The sequence below is a fragment of the Cherax quadricarinatus genome, chromosome 13 (assembly GCF_038502225.1).
Source record: "Cherax quadricarinatus isolate ZL_2023a chromosome 13, ASM3850222v1, whole genome shotgun sequence".
Lineage (NCBI taxonomy): Eukaryota > Metazoa > Arthropoda > Malacostraca > Decapoda > Parastacidae > Cherax > Cherax quadricarinatus.
The window spans coordinates 50,359,951-50,372,993 of NC_091304.1; the positions used below are offsets into that span (position 1 = coordinate 50,359,951).

Consider the following 13,043-nt stretch of genomic DNA (forward strand, 5'->3'; position numbering starts at 1 on the left):
CAGTTAAATAGTAAAGATTTGATGCGACTCATTAGAGGCATTCACATGTAAACTAATATTCCTAGTTTATTTAATATAGCAAATATGAACCTACACAGCTCAAACTTAATTCAAACCTTCCATTGGGGAATTTTTTTAATTATAAATTATCTATTAACCTGTAAACATCAAAACTCACAATAGGTGTTAAAGATTTCGTGTGATTATGAGGCTTAAGATCATTATAGCAGTGCTCGTCAATCAGCAGAGTTACCACCTGTTAAATATTGTTGAGCTTTTGCGCACCGGTTAACTGGGATCATGTATTCCCCCTCGGACCCTCGCTGCTGGGTTAAGCCCTGGCTCTGTTTCTACGACTAAGAACACTCCTCTCCAGCACTATTCTTCGTCTGTCCCGTCTTCCCCGCTCATCCCACTTGGGATCTTACCTGAACTTTCGTTCGTTCGTGGCCTGGTGGCTGGTGGCCCGGTGGCTAAAGCTCCCGCTTCACACACGGAGGGCCCGGGTTCGATTCCCGGCGGGTGGAAACATTTCGACACGTTTCCTTACACCTATTGTCCTGTTCACCTAGCAGCAAATAGGTACCTGGGTGTTAGTCGACTGGTGTGGGTCGCATCCTGGGGGACAAGATTAAGGACCCCAATGGAAATAAGTTACAGTCCTCGATGACGAACTGACTTTCTTGGGTTATCCTGGGTGGCTAACCCTCCGGGGTTAAAAATCCGAACGAAATCTTATCTTATCTTCCACCTCCGTTCCTGTTTTGAGGCCTCTAGCACTTAGTCTTCCCCAGAAGGGACATGATGCTGTTTACAAGTTGCTATCGATAAGATAACAGTGGCCCGATAAAACTTATTTCATATTCTCCTACCAGTTTAATATATTGTGCACCCCATACCCATCCTGTGGGCGGTAGTTAAAATATTACAGTAGAGGTACATAATGGGTCCAGGGTCTGGGGCCCCAAACTTTTGATAGTTGAACAAGTTACAAAGGTAATGAACTCCAGGTAGATCTGGTCACAATCATGACAAGTTACAAAGGTAATGAATCATCTACACGTCTATACATGATTACAATTATTAACAAATTACAAAGTAATGAGCCATTCACACGTTCACACGTCCGGCCTGGTCGTGGACCGGAATAACTTCCTCCCCCAGGTAGACACCCGGTCACAGAAAACTGGATTTACGTTTTATAAAATCAAAGTGAAACAGCCAAAACTATTTTTTTATGACCCTCAAGTTAAACTACTAAATCCCTGAAAATCTTAGAAGTGGCGTCTCATTACTCATCGGAACCTCTTCGATGATTAAAGTTTCCTGTCTAGATTTGAATTATGGCTAATAGGTCTATATTATTTTTATAATATTTAATGTGTTAATAATCACTAGGTTCTAATACTTTTAAATGTCTTGTTAATCCAGCTCCCTTCCCCCCTCAAGACTGAGTGTACTCTGGTTATAGCGGCAGGGGTATGTGTATCCCAGCAACATCCTAGCTGTAACTAAGACTCGGCCTTATAGTCTGACATCCAAAATACACTAACCTTCCACGAAAGTCCTCTCTTCCGGAAGTTTATGCATTAATCTACCCGATCTTGTAGTTCATAATCTTCCCTTCCACAGCAACACTTCTCCTGCATGCCCCCCTTGTCTTGAAACAATCGCGAACCCTAGTTCCAGCCTTACACAAATCATTTCTACTGTTGGGGTTCACCCATGAATCATTAAATAAATCCTAATCATACTCCAATCGGGACGGAAATCAGCTGTCTAAATCGTGACAAGAGCCCCAGATAAAAAATATGGCGGTATCAAAACGTAATGCCAGTCCATAATTCCCTTAAAAGGAAATATAATGCCCCTTCTCATATCGGTGAAACAGTTCAGTTTATAAGTTGTTTACAGGTTTATCAAAAATTCTTAAATAGATGAAAAATCTTTCAGAAAATGAGATAAAGTTTACCACGTGTTGGGTACGAAAGATATTTATTACCTAGTAGTCTTATCTTTACATGAATATCAACGTCAGAGAGACATTATAGTTGTATTAACGTAAGAAAAATACATTAAACAAAGCATGCCTTTAAAAGGCATACGAACGCAAAGAAAACCGACACTAATCAATTCTACAAAAATCTATTAAGCCAAAGACTGCTTTGTTATGTTCAACGCTTTGTCACGGCTTCAACTAAAATAATAAATGGTCGAAGTCAGACCGAAACGTCGTCGCAAGCTCCTCTCTTATGTGTGGGTGTCTGTGTTTATCTGAAATGAACATGGTAAACTTCTTGCTTGGGCAACAAAGTTGATACACAAAGTGCCCTTGTTTCATGTATGTGGGACAGTAGGGAGAAGGCAGATCATTGGATAAAACTGACATGGCCTTCAAGAGAAAACACGACTGTAGGTGCAGAAACATCGACGAGCCATAGGTTGACAGGAATAACATTATTCTACCACCACTCTTCATTTAAGAAAGGGCTAATGAAGCAGTTCGTTAAGGCCTTGGACAAAGATGGTAATTGTTTCAAATACATCTGTATATCGTTCCCTGGACTAAGTATGGAAAGACAAAGCTGGAATCTTTGATGGTCCTCAACATCGAAAGCTTATCATGGATTCTAATTTTACAAAATGTATGAATGTTGTTGAAGTTTCTGCATAGTGCAGTTGTGTTAGTTATCAAGAACTTCTTTGGTAATCACAAAGCAGACAGTTATGAACAGCTGGTGCAAAACATGTTGACAAGCTTTAAGAATTTAGGTACTAATACGAGCATAAAGGTACACTTTCTCCATAGCCACCTAGTGGCTATGGAGAAAGTGAAGAACAAGGGAAGATGTTCCGTCAAGATATAAAGGTGATAGAGGAAAGGTACCAAGACAGAACATACAGGATAGCAGACTATTGCTGGAGCCTCCAGCGGGACTATGCTAATGGACAACAGAGAAGAAAATCGTACGTTTTCATATGTAGTAATTAGTGATATCTGAATTATTTTACAATGTTAATCTGTTATTATATAGAATGAAGTGGTAGTATGCATTACATGATTTGACTTTTGCATGATCTAAAAAAAAATTCAATGCAATTTGTATGTTAGCCCCGCCTGATTAACTGATCAATACATTTTTCACATTATGTTTTTCGATGGGATACCAAATTTTTGAAAAGCTAAGAGCCAATCAAGCAAAACCGATGACATTCGGAATCAGCACCACAAACTTACCCTAAAATGGGTGCAATATTGTCCAGAAAATGTGTTAACCAGTGGTTCACCAATCCACTGGTGCAGCTGGTAGTGCTGCTGTCATACAGGGTGATGGCTCTCAAAGAAATGGAAACACGCATCAATAACTGGGCCGCTACCTTTCAAACTGAAATGTGTCATACTCCTTGCGCTCAAATGTGTCCATGTATCAAAGGTTGACACTTCAATTGTAACCGGTTTTCTATCTATAAATGCTCTCTACTCCTTAAGTATCAATTGTGGCATGATTGTTGCAGAAGCCAGGCACAGGTATGGTAGGATTGTGGACAGTGGAGTCGGAGTGCACCTTCTGTGGATTCCGTCTTACATTGGTCTATAGATGCATGATAGAACTGATGAATTAGTTAAAGTTGTATGCCTTCGGAGAGAGAGAGTAGAACTTAGTTTTGGTTTGTCAGTTAACAGTTTGAGAAAAATAATACGAAGAGAACTTCAAATGAACTTCATTGATTTATTACTGATTTATGACTGGGAGACTGACACCAGTCAGTCCATCTATCATTATTCTATTGTGCAGGAGGAGCCACACGTCTATGATGCATCAAGTAAAATAAGCAGACTCTTGGATGTCACTACCGCCTGGATCTGGCTGGGTTACCGGTATCTTTGGCAGGTTAAATCACTACCACCAGACGTAGACCAAACGAAATGTAAACTTTGCCAGATGGACGACTGTCACATTGCGTCATTATGTACTGGAATGCGATCAAATTAACGAATTCAGAGACTAAATCAGAAATGTCAAAGTATTTTATCCACGGTGGTATATTACAAACCATTCTGGAAAAAATACCCTGACTTTACCCACTGTAAATAAAGCATTACCCCTTTTTTTGCGTTTGCGCGTAGTAATTCATGTCTCCATAAATAACTCATTACGATTATGAGCAGAGAAAAACCATTTAAATATTTCACTATCTTTTTCGGCTATCAAAACTTTGAGGATCAGTCCGTGGACCCATTATGTACCTCTGTAATCTTTTGACTTACGCCCATAGGTTGGGTATGGGGTGCATAATCAAGATATTAAACTGATTTGTTTATTATGAATCCTATATCCATGCTGTCAGCTTCAATAAAAAAAAAATTACTACGCTAGTGCAGAGGTGGTAGAGAACAGAGCGCAGACGAAGATCATCCTAGCCTTGTCGCCACAGGTAACTGATAAACAAAGCGCCATTAAATTAATACGTCGTGCACCAAAACTTTTGATACCATTAATATAAATAAGGTCATTCCTAAGAAAAAACTATACTGGTTCTTTGAAGGTTGAATGTGAAAAAATACATAATGTATGCAGTGTCAAAAGTCCAAGACGTTATCAGCACACAGACGTGGAACAGGGCTATAGATATGTGGAATATTGTGTTTGAGTTGGCACCCAAGGGAGAGACTATGTATATGTCATTGTCAAGACAGATACAAAAATAAATTTTGATTCCTACCAAGCATGGCGCTGGATTTTAAGTGTAGTGAGGCATAAGTATTTCTCAAAGAAATAGTCGTAATTCATTAGGTGCGAGTGCTCTTTTAGGATACGTACAATTAATTGTGAAATACAACTGAAGAGTGACCTACTGTTACGTAGGTGAGAAATCGATTTGCGACATGGATAGATATATTACCACGCACATCTTAAGTTGTTTTTGTCCCGGTAGCTTCATTCTTTCCTTGTGACTCACTTCAGGTCATGCAACTGTGTGGTCTTCTACAGGGCTCAGGTGACCAAAGGAAGTTGTAAAATATAAGGAGCACTTAACTATTAGATCAGTCACGCAAACACTAAAGCTATAAAGAAAAAAATCACACTAACAAGCACAAGAAAAATATATACATATATAAAAAAAAAAAAGACATTTCTAAAAGTTCCGAGGCCCTGATACATACCCTGCAAGAAGCTGCCCTTTCTGTTAAAGAAAAAACCACGACAGGGCTCCTGGGGAACACTTTGCTGCTTGGCGTACTATATCTCAGTGCGTCTTATACATTCATTCATGCCATCACTCACTATTATAAACATTTTATGGCAATTACGAACTTCGAGTGTATTTAAATGTATTCTAAGCCATTGAAACTTCAAAATACCTGCTCTGGAATCTTCCAGACAACATTAGCGTAATAAAGTAAAAATTAGCAAGATGTTGCAAGAAGCAAGATTGACAATCACATTGAATCGCAACAGCTCCACAATCCAAGGCAGCATGGGTTCAAAGCAGGTCGCTCATGCCTTTCACAACTGCTAGACCTTTACGACATGGTGTTGGACGCACTGAAAGACAAACTGAATACTGGTGCAGAGTATGCTGATTTTGCAAGTTTTCAATAAGTGCGACCATGGTTTGATAGTGCACAAAATATGTGGAAGAATAATAACCGATAACATGACAGATGGATATTCAGCTTGTTAAGTTAACAAATGAGCCAAGTATTAAACAGTGAAGCCGGAAGCTGCCGGAGTGAAAAACTTTCCTCAAGTCACAGTACTAGCCCAACTTGTTTTTCATTCTTGTATCTGACAGACAAGGACAAATCATAGCATCATAACATCCTTTGCTGATAACACCAGAATCTTGGATTGACATTTGTCGAAGATCCAGTGAATCTTCAAATCTTCCAGCATGCCTCAAACCATACAAAGTCCACTGAGGACAAGTTTCAGTTGCTCTGGTATGGAAGAATGGTGGAAATAAAGACTAAAACGAGTACAGGACAAACTCAGACCATTTGATGGAGTTTCATGTGCAAGACTTGGCAGTGATGATGCCAGAAGATCTCACATTCAAAGAGAACAATGTTGCTATTGCAAAGTAAAAGATAGGCTGAGTAACTAGCACTCAAGACAGTACCCACTGAACGAGCGATACTTTTTCTCTCCAGGCTGACATACTGTTGTACACTAACGGCCCCCTTCAAAGCAGGCAAGATTGGCGAGCCAGAAAACAGAACTTTCTGTGCCTTTATACATTCAAACATCTAAACTACTGGGAATGCTTGGTCTTCCGCTTTATTGTTTGGAATGTAGGCAAGAAAAATACATCATAATTTACACCTGGAAAATCCTGGACTGATCCCAAACCTGCAAACCGAGATCACTCCGTATGAGAGAAAAAAAAAACAGCCTTGGCAGACGATGCACTTCTAGAAAAAAACGGGCACAATGATTACTCAGAGTACTCGAGTTCTTAGAGAACTCGATGGAGCTTAATGGCGCTCTATGCCCCATAAGGGCACTGAGCCCAGAAGCATCCTTCAGAAAACAAACTTTCTTGTGTTTTGGAGACAAGGAAAATATGAGTATGCATAACTTAATGGTACACGGAGAGTGATAACTCCAGAATGGCTGGGATGGTCAGGTGAACTTTCCTATTTCCTACTACATAGGTCACATTTTAGTTCTAGACAGTAATTATTCCTGGTGGGGTTCTCAACTATTTTTAAAGTTGTATAAAGAATCTGTGCCTCTTATTTACTTGCCGGTATTTTATACCAATATAATGAAATAATGTGGCATTTGGCTGGCACATCCAAACTGTCCAAATTAAACCACGTCTTAGTTGCTGATAAAGACGAAGAGTAACTGGAAACTTCATTTATAATAGTTATTAACTGCTGCTTGTGCGTCCTTAGAAATTACAACTATTATGTATTACAAGTCTCGGTTATGGCAACATAAACGTTTCTTGCACATGGCCCAATCTCAAATAAGAACATAAGAAAGAACACCGCAGCAGGCCTACTGGCCCATGCGAGGCACGTCCAAGTCTCCTACCGGCTTAAGCCAATGCCCCAACCTAGTCAGGTCATGTCACATTCACTTAAGGAACGCGGCAACTGACCTAGTAGCACAAGCTAATCAGGTCCAAATCACACACACTCGTGTATTTATCTAACCTATTTTTAAAACCGCACAACGTTTTAGCCTCTATAACTGTACTCTGGATTTGTTCCACTCATCCACAACTATTTCCAAACAAGTGCTTTCCTATATCCTTCCTGAATCTTAATTTTTCCAACTTAAAACCATTGCTGCGAATCCTGCCTTGGCTAGATATTTTTAGCACGCTATTGACATCCCCTTTATTTATTCCTGTCTTCCACTTACACACCTCAATCATATCCCCCTAATTCTAAGCCTTTCTAGAGTGCAGATTCAGGGCCCTCAGTCTATCCTCATAGAAAAGATTTCTGACACATGGGACCAACTTTGTCATCCTCCTTTGTACGTTTTCCAGAGCATTTATATCCATTCTGTAATACGGTGACCAGAACTGTGCACCATAATCTAAATGAGGCCTAACCAAGGATATATAGAATTGAAGAACAACCTGAGGACTCCTATTATTTATGCTTCTTGATATGAAGCCAGGGATTCTGTTAGGTTTATTGGGAACACTTATGCACTGTTGTCTTGGTTTCAGATTACTGCACACCAGAACTCCTAAATATTTTTCGCAATCCGTAATATTAAGATCTACATTTAGTTTATGTGGCATGGTTATTTTCCTGTCCAACATTTAGAACTTTGCATTTGTCTATATTAATCTGCATCTGCCACTTCTCCGACCACTGCATCTATTTAAATCTTCCAGGAGTGCTCTAATGTTCTCGTCAGAATGAATTCGACGTCCTATTTTGGTGTCATCGGCAAACTTGCTGATGTCGCTCTTTATGCCCTCATCTATGTCGTTTATGTAGATTGTGAACAACAGGGGGCCCAACACTGACCCCTGTGGAACACCGCTCGTGACGCTTCCCCACTCTGATTTCTCCCCATTTATGCAAACTCTCTGCTGCCTATTTGTCAACAATGCCTTTATCCAGGAAAAAAATTCTCTTCCATGTGCCTTAATTTTCCTCGATAGTCTCTGATGTGGGACCCTGTCAAAAGCCTTACTGAAGTCCATATACACAATATCATATTCATTATCATGACCTACCTCCTCAAATACCTTAGTGAAAAAGTTAATAAATTTGTAAAACCATGCTGAGATTCGTTTATTAATTTATGCTTTTCAAGGGGGCTACGAACTGCCTCGGCAATTACTGATTCCACATATTTTTCCACTATGGAGGTTAGGCTTACTGGTCTATAGTTCGAACCCAAAGACCTGTCGCTTGCTGTGAAAATAGGTATCACATTTGCCATTTTCCACTTATCTGGCACCATGCCAGTTTGTAGTGATATGTTGAAAAGATTAGCCAAAGGTTTGCTAAGCTCCTCTTTACATTCCTTTAGAACCCTTGCGTACAGTTCATCAGGACCTGGGGATTTGTTAGGTTTTAATTTATTTGCCTAAGGACCACGTCACTTGTGACCCTAATCGTACATAGTTTATTATCGTCCAGTTCTACAAAATTTATTATTTCTAGAATATCGCTAGTACCCTCCTGTGTAAAAACTGAGGAAGATACTCGTGACGAGAAGTTTCCTTTAATGACAATGTCTTGAAATATACACAAGCATCTTTATCTACATTTTGTCGATATCAGCATATCATTTACTGTGGTTTCCAGCCAGTCTTAGCCCTTGCATCTTTTTCTCAAAACAGACTAGAAATGCTAAATCTTCTGTATCCACTCCTTGTTCATCGTTGCCTATTTTCTCCTGTTAGCATTACCCAATGTTACTGAATGAGTTTTTGACATCGCTTTAGCTTCATATTAACTAACAGTTTTATTTTACTCTCATGATAACTTATGTCTAATACGAATAGTATCTGAATCGTGGTAATTTAGTGTCTCAATTTACTGTACCACAATAGCTTCAACACAGACGAGTGGAACAATCTCGGATAGTTTTAAAAATAAGTTAAAAAATCTAACCCTTCTCGCCGTTATTTGTCTAAGGACCTGAATAAGACATACGCAACTAGTGGGGGAGTTTAACCATCCAGTGGACTTATCAATCTGGTACAGAGAATAAACGGTGGAAGACGAGATGTAGTAACTTGAGGTGGTCAGTCCCTCAGACTTGATAAATCTGAAGCAGATGTGAGGAGACTAATGTACTGTACATAGATGTAAAGAAGTTGGAGAATGTCACAAGTAGGCAAATGTCGTTCATGGGAGTAGGTCATGCCAATAGGTTAGGCAAGTTGTAGTTTTCTTTACCAAGATTCTCTGTACCACATAAATAGTAATACCTTTCTGAAAATGCAGCATCTTAAAATCTTCGTACAGAGAACCACTAGTAAGCCCTGCCCATCAGCGACACCGTCTCCAACTACTTCACCTCTCCTTTCTTCGGTACACAAGTCTCCATCCTCATACATTTACCAGGTTGATGGGTAGGTAGACTAACACCTATCACTATGATGAAGGTCAAGAGAGGCCTGAGCTCGCTACCATCTGCAGCTCATAAGACTGCCATCCCCACGAGCCCCTTTGAGGCGGGGTAGATGGCAGACCAGTGGCCTAGCTTCTCTCTACGAGCCCCGTGAGGGCGGGGAATGTGGCTAGGCCTGGGGACACTTGGTCCCAAAGATGAGGAGGAAATAAGTCACTCTGTCTGACTTTTTTGGGTTATCCTAGGTTCTCTACACATATGCTGCTATGTATGATAATTCTATGTAACTGTATTGTGTATACCTGAATAAATTTACTTACTTACTGTACCTCCTCCCATGGGAGACTGAAGTCTTGAGACACTCCCCAGATAGGGAGCCAAGGCCGGGTCACCACTACTTGGAAAAGACCCGGACCGGGAGAATACCGGCGAATAAAAAAAAAAAAAAAAAACTATCACTGCTGATGGACCCCTCAAATTACCTCTCGTCTGCCGCCGTTTTTATTACCTTTATACCATAAATATAATAATGCCTTGCCTAGTATTGTCCGATAAGCTTACTTCAAGTTCTCGTGTGTTATTTTAGTTACTCTTACCACAGTATCTCACATGTTGGTCACCACAATACCTGCAGCTCACATTAACAGCTCACTTATTGGTCAGTGTTACTAACATTCACATTGGGTGCATTGGCTTAAGCCGGTAGGAGACTTGGACCTGCCTCGCATGGGCCAGTAGGCCTTTGCAGTGTTCCTTCGTTCTTATGTTCTTAACATTCACATTATATTAAAAACACAGTGTGGCTCACAAAAACCAGGAGTGAACCCGGAAGCGGCCTCTTTAAAAACTTAACCCTTGCAACCACAGTACAGGCTACAGGCACTGATCAAGGAACGGCTGTTGTTGAATCCATCCAGCCCACGGCTGGCTGTGAATATGCATAAACACCTGGATCATCTTAGATTCTCTAGCATAGGCTAGATTCCTATACAGTAAACAACGTTATTTATTCGCTCTACAAGGAAAACAATGACTACCATGATTATGATGGTATACAATACCGAAAAGTTGGTAAGGAAGGCTGAGGGATTGACCACCTCTAAATTACGTCCTCATGGGTTATGGACTGATTACATCGTTTTTTCCATCTGCCTCTTGTGTTCGACTGAAGAAGCCTACTGTGTAGTCGAAACGTTTCGGAATAAAGATACCCAACTGTTGCGCCCGAGTCTTATCAGTAACTACCATTTGTGGTTCATTATTCCAGAGGCAAAACTTTCCACACGACCAGTGAACTATATATATCAGGGCTTGTCTACTCTACCAGTAACGACTGTGCAAATATGTATACACAAAAAAAATTTTACTGAAGGACTTGGCCATCGGTGCCTTTTTCCCAATCTTAGTGTGATGTATTTATTTAGGTTTGCGTACATAGCGCAAACATTTTTCAATAATTAATGTATACATTCAGTGGTGTATATAAGTGTGTTCATCTGTATATGCGTGTGTATATTTCATATCGTCACGGTGAGACATTTTCCACGTTACTTCTACACACTACATCTGTTACCAAGGTAACACATGTTCCTCTACACCCGCATTAATCTTCAGTATAATAATAAAACAAAAAGTACTTGGTTTAGATGAACATGAGCACCCAGACGACACTTGCCACTGAGGTCTACCAGCACTCCCATTCACTCTAGCAGACTTACAATGACTACAGCAACAATAGTTTACCTGTAACCAGGAAGAAGGTGATATACAGGAAGCTGCCACACTATTGATGCGCCAGGTTGGCTCCAGCTGCGCTTGCTTATATACCTCTTGAACGATGCTCTTCCTCTGTGAAGTTGTCGCAAAATTCGTCCAGTATGTCGTATTATTTCGTTACCTACGTTCTTCCAGAACCACCTGCTGCTGCGTCAAGTATTTTTTTTATAGTAAATCAGTATACTAAATTGTACATTATATATCTTGTTTTCAAATTATTTTATATTAAATTAGCAAACCTAATATTATTAACCTGTGATATATTGCTCACGGGAAATGTGGGGGAGGGTGAGCCTGACGTCATGGAAGACTTGCAGAGTTCTCACTTGTGATTGGTGGAGGTCTGAATAATGCTAGCCTGTGATTGGTAGGGACCTCAGCGGGGCTGGCTGATGATTAGTGGAGCCCAGGGTGGTGGTAGGTGCGTCCTGCGGCTGCGGCAATACTACACTCGCACAAACAACGCACAATATTCCACTTTATATACTTATTGTGGATTTAAACAAGTCAAATATGAATAAGATCAGCTCAAGCTAATGTTTTCATTACTTTGAGAACCATACTACTTGTCTGAAGTATGAGAGGACAACCATACCAGCTATTTGTGGTGGAAGGTATACATATATATAACATTACCAAGTTACATGGTGTCTCAACAATGCCATGAAAACTTATTTATAATTTTCATAGTAGTAATCAAATGTTAAGTTCTGCAAAAAAAATCTGTTCAACAGTAACTTTTTAAACCCAAGTAATACATTCCTTGTTAAGTAACTAGGTTACAAGTATACGTGCAAGTGAGGCATGTATACGGTCGTGACATCACATGTATGCATTGCTTAGTAACACTGTTATTATCCCGTGGCCTGGCTGGCAAAGCTCTCGCTTCACACATGGAATGCTCGGGTTCGATTCCTGGCGGGGTAGAAACATTTCGACGCGATTCCTTACACCTGTTGTCCTGTTCACCTAGCAGCAAATAGGCACCTGGGTGTTAGTCGACTGGTGTGGGTCGCATCCTGGGGGACAAGATTGAGGACCACAATGGAAATAAGACAGACAATCCTCGATGAAGCACTGACTTTCTTGGGTTATCCTGTGTGGCTAACCCTCCGGGGTTAAAAATCCGAACGAAATCTTATCTATCATTATCAAGGGGAGCGCTAACCCGTAGGGATTATACAGCGCCTGGGGGGAGGGGGTGATGCAAGGCATTCAGACTCAGTTCAGGGAACTGGAGCACAGATCCAATTCCCTGGATCAAGAGCCCCTCACCAGCGTCAAGGAACCTCACTTGAAGGGTATAACACAATACTCATATTATTTATTTATTTATTTATTTATTTATTTTAGGAAGGACACTTTTATGGAGATTATTTTCAATTTACTACCAAGTGGCGATGAGAGAAGCCACGTTGGTTATATATCAGAAGTGACGTCTTGATAACAACGAGATAATTGTGTTGTGTATTGATGGGGAAATAACACTTGCGCATATATTTAAAACACTTCAGTAATAAACATTACGATCTTAGTACCTTGTTCATTAATGTCATACAGACGACACGAGAAACAATACATGAATATTAGTGAAAAAGGTCCCCGGAGCGAAACGTTTCTATATAAAGTGCCTGGGTATGCTTGAATGTTGAAGACAGAATAAAGCAACTGAAGTTAAATCATGTTTCATGTTTATAAAAC

At 40.2% G+C, this 13,043-nt stretch overlaps 1 protein-coding gene across 2 annotated transcripts in view; it reads right to left on the reverse strand.

Annotated features, from left to right (window-relative positions):
* LOC128688583 (gamma-butyrobetaine dioxygenase) overlaps window positions 1-11,449 on the reverse strand; it is a 75,456-nt gene extending 64,007 nt beyond the window's left edge. For both annotated transcript variants that reach the window (XM_053776461.2, XM_070084710.1), the window contains exon 1: window positions 11,310-11,449. The gene's annotated coding sequence lies outside the window, so the exon portion shown is untranslated. The remainder of the gene's footprint in view (window positions 1-11,309) is intronic.
* Window positions 11,450-13,043: the final 1,594 nt, after the last annotated feature.